Below are 6,000 nucleotides of genomic sequence, written 5' to 3' on the forward strand. Positions count from 1 at the left end.
GATGTAGCTACTAGCTACATCTTCAAAGTATCATGTAACTTGGGCACTGAAGACCTTTCTAAACAGGAGCAAAACTAATAGTCTTTCCACAGCCGCCATTCACATAGCCAAAAGCACACATTTCCTTTTACCTATTGGACTGAAACCAGGATCTCTCTTCTATGGATAGAAGGGCTCCATTCACAGACGGTACCTCTGCCCAATTTGGGAGGATCCCCCTTCCTTCCTACACAACAGCTCACCCCATTTGCCAGGATCTCCCTGCCCATCTGTAGCATTTTTAGAAGATTAGAGGGGCTGCTGTGGGCCGGAGGGGGTGGGAAAGTCCACATCCGCCAGCCTGGTTGCATGTGCCTAAATATGGATCCCTTTTTAATTTGTTTTTATTTATATCACATCCATTCAAAGAGAGAGAGAGACTCGAAGCAAGGTCATAGCCTCAAAGGAATTCTGAGAAGGTATAGACTGGGAGACAACAGCTTGTGTTTCCATCTCTAACCCCAAAACCATTTTATAAGCTTTTTTAATGGTGTGAAAACTACTGGATGCCACTCACTTACCTCAGGAATCTTTTTTGTTATTTTTTTAGGGACATGGGAAAAGTAGGGCTCCTTGGGGTCACCAAGAATGGTATCCAGGGCACATTGGTGCCCATGGGTGCCATGTCACCTACCCCTGTTTTAGATGACCTGGGAGAAGCCTGTGCTACAGCTCTTTTCCATACCAGTGTCATCCTTCATAGAAACTGGAGCAATGATGGTTTAGGAAGGAGACATGGTTACACCATTGACATAACCTTGTTCTGATGGTAACAGTATACCAAGCACCACAAAGAACTCAGAAATGATACAGTGGCCTCCCAAAGTTATGCCTACCCCATCTCCATCTCCCTGCCCCAAACAATATGTGGCTAGATAAAATGATTTGGAATGCATTTTTTTATATTATGTATATGCTCAGTATTTGTTCATCTACATTTATACCACACCTTCCTAAAGCTGCTCAAAGTGGCTCGCCATCATGATAAAACATACAAAATACATCAGGTTGGATCAAGACCCCACCCATGGAATGTTCCCGCTGGAGGAAACGGAAGGAGGTGGCACTTTTCACAAATTTCTCCTTCCCCTGCAGCCAACTATGGCCCCTGAAAAGCTGCTGCAGAGCAAGGGTAGGCAACCTTTTCAGGCAGTGGGCGCATTTGCTAATTTGAGAAACTATCATGGGCATGACCACAAAATGGCAGCCATGGGAGATTTTGGCAAAGGACAATTTATCCAAAAGACTGAATACAAGGCAGAGGTGAGGTCTGTGCCCCAACACACTAAACAACTTTGGACCCACAGTTTTCAGCACCTATTTCACAGCAATCCCAGCTGCTGGTAAGAAAATGCATTAATTAACAAATAAAAGTAGGAAGGGTAGGGCACCTTGGTGGGTGCCAAGAAAGGTGTCCAGGGGTGCATTGGTGCCTGTGGGCACCATGTTGCCTCTCCCTGCTCTAGAAGGTCAGGTGACTCTCCAGAATAGCAGGGCAGGTGGCATTGGGGGCTGCAGGCAGAAGCGGGAAGGAGTGAACATTGCCTTCCCCTTCCTCCAGCAGGGAGCCTCCACTGGACCTCAGTCCCTACCACAATTGGAAGGACCCAATTGGAAGGCCCCATTTGTGGAAGGGCAAGTTTGAATCCATCTCATTGATAACTGCAGGAAAAACATAGCTTTTAAAGAATGAATGAATGAATGAATGAATGAATGAATGAAAAACAAGGCTGACATTGTCTCAGGATGAAGAATAATAGGTGAAAAATTCACCTGAGCAGGTGGAGAGTGTATTTCTCTTGCTCTTGACATACTACAATGTCATCACACACCAGAGATTAAGGGGAGAGGTTTCTGAAGCAAGCTGTGGTATTTCTACAAATAGATCTGAACCCTGGCATTTGTTTTCTTAGAACTCAAGCAGTGGCTGGACTGAATTAAAGTGATTTACCATTGTTGTTGATCTTGTTGCCATACTTTCTTTAAAAAGAAGAGAGCCATAGTGCTTTGTCCAAACTAGATCAGCTGGGCTACACATTCATCATTGCCATGCTAACGTGGTGGCTCTGGTTAATAAACCCATAAAGCCTTAGTAGGGTTGGGTGTTTTCTGCAGTAGTCTTTACAGTGGATTTGTAAAATGTACACACTGGATAAGCAACAGTGACAGCTTGGGGAAGAGTATGCACCTGTTTATTAAAAAGAATTTAACAAGGACAAATATATAAGAACAACATCTTCCTGATTTTTTAGCTGATTTTTACACATGCCTAAATGGAAGGTTATTCATATAATCAGTGCTCTTTCTGAAAAACAGAACAACTGAAGAACCTGCTGTGCCAAGAAGAGGCGGAAGAAGAAGAAGTGCTGAGAATCTGAGAGATATATGAGTTGACCCACACACATCCTACAACACCCATGGCAGGTGGACTGGATAAGGGCAAAGGTGGGAAAGCAGAGGCATGTGACAAGCAGGATGGGCAGCTCCAACTTTGTAAGCAGCAAAGAACATTAAGGAAGGGAGAGAAAAGGACTTGTAAGACAGAAGAACTTCTCCAGGGATGAGATGTGGCACTGACAGCCTTGGAAAAAAATGGTTAGTTGGGCTGTAGAAGAAGGCTGGGGGATAGGCTGACCTCTACATACCGTAGTGATGTGCTCGGGCTGCTAGGTCCAAGAACAGAGAACTGGAGTGGTTCCGAGCCCTGTCCTCTGACATAAGAGGGGCCTGAGAATGCTCTGTGGGGTTGGGATCATGTGGAGAGCTCCGTCATTCTCATCCTGGCTTAGTATTCTAATGTCTTGAACAGCAATGGTGAGTTTTTCCATTTCTGCAGTTTCCCATGTATTGTTAACACAAGGGAGAGGGGCTGAAGGCAGACAAACACGGTGTTTACAGCAAACGCCTTTAGGTTTAGAGGGTTCTCTTCTATTTGTCAACTATTTGCTTGATATAGCTTTTGTAGAATTAAACAATAACTTTTGCCAAGGTACCGGCAGATACATATTTGCCGAGTGGCACTGTAAACAACAACATCACATTCATTCATTCGTTCGTTCGTTCATTCATTGCATTTATATCCCACCTTTTTTCTTCTTGCAAGGAACCCAAGGTGAGTTACATTATCCTCCTCTCCATTTTTTCCTCACAACAACAACCCTGAGGGGTAAGTTGGGCTGAGAGTCTGTGACTGGCCCAAAGTCACCCAGTGAGCTTCCATGGCGGGGTGGGGACTAGAACCTGGATCTCCAGCTCCCAGTCCAACACTCTCACCACCACTACACCACACTGGCTCTCAGTGTGATGTTAACACTTTGTGTTCGCAGCCACCTGGTAGATAACTATTTCATGAAGAGCCTGCCCTATTTCATGCATCATTTTTGTTTTGTTTTATTGCTTATGACTTTCATGTGTAGAGATCATCTTGCAACTCAGCACAGGTACGAAGAGACAGCTCATTAACCTGTGCTGGCAAGGGACACTAGACTGCATCCAAAAGGTTCATAACGATGCTCACATGTGAACATAGCACACCACTCGGGCCCTGTGGCCATGCAGGTGTGGACATGAACATGGGGTCTGTGCTGGAAAATCTGTTTTACATAGAGCAGAGTCAGGACACACCACAGGAAATACAATGCTACAGAGAAAGGAAGATACCAACATTTGCTTAAGATGTGTAAAGAAACAGTCACAACGTAAGTATGATTCAAGTGAAAATTATTAGAACAGGATCCTAAATGATGCACTTGTTTAGAGCTGTTTTGTTTTGTTTTGTTTAAGCCCTTCTCATACATTTTGTTCGTTTCAGGCCTAATTCTATCATTACTGTGCTTCTCCTTTGAAACTATTTAAAAAGAAGCAAATAATTTCTAATGTAATTAGCAAGTTCCAGAAAGGAAACCAATTTTTATATCATTAGACTGTCCTTGTTACACTTTCTTGTTTTACAGCCAGTTGAGGTTTCTCTTTTGCTGAAGCACTGAAGGTCATGGTTTTGTAATAGAAAGTCTGTGTGTCTGCTTCATGCATCTGTAAGAATGGCCCTGGTAGGAAGAATGTGCAAGGACAGGCTGTCCCATGGCTCAGGGAGTTCTGGAAGCCTGAAGACTGTGAGAGAAGGCAAAACCTGGGAGAAGAGTTGGAGAAGGTGTGGCAAATCTCCCACCCAGAGGGGTTCCCCATCCAGCCTGCCAGCTTCTCCTCAGGCAGGGAAAAGCTTTACTCTCCAATCAGTAGCTGATAAGAGCTTTTGCCTGCTCAGAGCTGAAAAATATACCCCCTCGTCAAATGACCTATCTATCCAACGAAAATTATTTCAGGATAAAAATTATTTCAAGCATAAAAGATAAAAACCACATGAAGTGGATACAACTTTTAAAACCCACAAAAATGTGTTTCAATAAAATCCATAAAAACAGCGATTGCTAATTAAAATAATTAAAAACTCAATAAAAACCAAGAGCCCCAAGTTAAGGGAAGGCCAGCAAAAATAGATAGGTCTTCAGAGCTTTCCTGAAGACCTGCAAAGACGACCATGCACCTGATCTGCATGGATCGGCTGAAGAGGAGGATGGGAACTCTCTCTCTCTCTCTCTCTCTCTCTCTGTGTGTCTATCTGTCTGTCTGTGTTAGAATAGTGTGGAGGTAGGGAGTTGAGCAGTGTGGTTGGGGGGGGTGAGAGAGAGAGAGAGTATGTCTGGGAGGGGGGGGGAGGCTCCATGCCAGCAGTGATCCTTCTGGCATGTGGCCCCCGATGTCCTGGCTTGGGCCAATTTGGCCCTTAGGCCAAACAATGTTCCCCACCCCTGAATTAGAGCGGGGGGTAGTATGTGATTACCAACATTGTCAGGAGTAGTGTACTAGAAAAATAGCTCAGAAAATGACCAGGCCCCTAGCATCCTCATGTCCTTTCCATGGTTTCAGTTTCAAGAGCAGCATTGTCTTATCTATTTCTTCTGAAATTCAGCACAGTAAACTTTCAGGCATTCTCCCCTCACCTGAGGAAGAAAATGTATAGAAGATGTTGACAATGGTGACCCAGGAGAACTGGTTGTAGCCTTCATATAAAACTCTAGCTTCCTATCCAACAAGTACAAGTAAATTAAGAAGGAGAACTGCAAACTCACACGAGTTGACTGACAAAAGTGTTCACTATTATGGCGGGAAAGGGGGCAGAGAGAGAGAGACAGAGATCACCAAGAATTACCCAGGACTTGGCAGAAAAACAGTATAACGGTGCAATTTGTTCCTGTTGCATTGTATTTAAATTTTTATTTTAAAACACCACTTTTGACCTTTGACATACAGAGGGAGCAACAAGAGAGAGGGAGCAACAATAAAACATTCAGAGATGCAAGTTTTAAAAGCAGCTTCAGTTTAATTCACTTTTCTGCGTTTAAGACCACAAGCATTGTTAGCTTGGGGGACTGGCAGCCAGAATCCTGCAGCTTGTTGTTATATGCAACTAAGTTCCATTGACTTCAATATGACTGAGTTGTATAACTCTAGTCACAGCTCTAATAATGACCATAATGTAACTTGTTTTCAAGCAAGCTTTGCAATAGCAAGAGTGCCCACTTCTGCATTCTCTGTCCTGTTGGCTATTAAAACCACACCTATTTAAATTCAAGTTATCTGGCAAGTCTACAGGGCTTCATGTTCCAGAAATTTTGTTGTTGTAAAGTTCCACATCTAAAGACGCACATGACTTGGCCGGTGTCTTCCCATGAGTATGTGTTTTAAAGTCTTCTTTATGAGTATGTAGTTTCCTTTCCAAATTATGTGTGTGTATATCTTTTGGTCAGCTTGCCAGCACTCCTTTCAGTATTGTACTGCAGATTGCCACGTAAAAAGTGGAAGACCAAGAACTGTGATCGGAAGCCATGTAAAAGTTTGGAGGGCCTAGTTGGAGACTAAGGAAATGCCTACGTAAATAGCAAGGAGGCAAAATAGGGGCAT

This window comes from Heloderma suspectum, chromosome 1 (assembly GCF_057233095.1).
Source record: "Heloderma suspectum isolate Gila_16-S chromosome 1, 16-S_ref, whole genome shotgun sequence".
NCBI lineage: Eukaryota > Metazoa > Chordata > Lepidosauria > Squamata > Helodermatidae > Heloderma > Heloderma suspectum.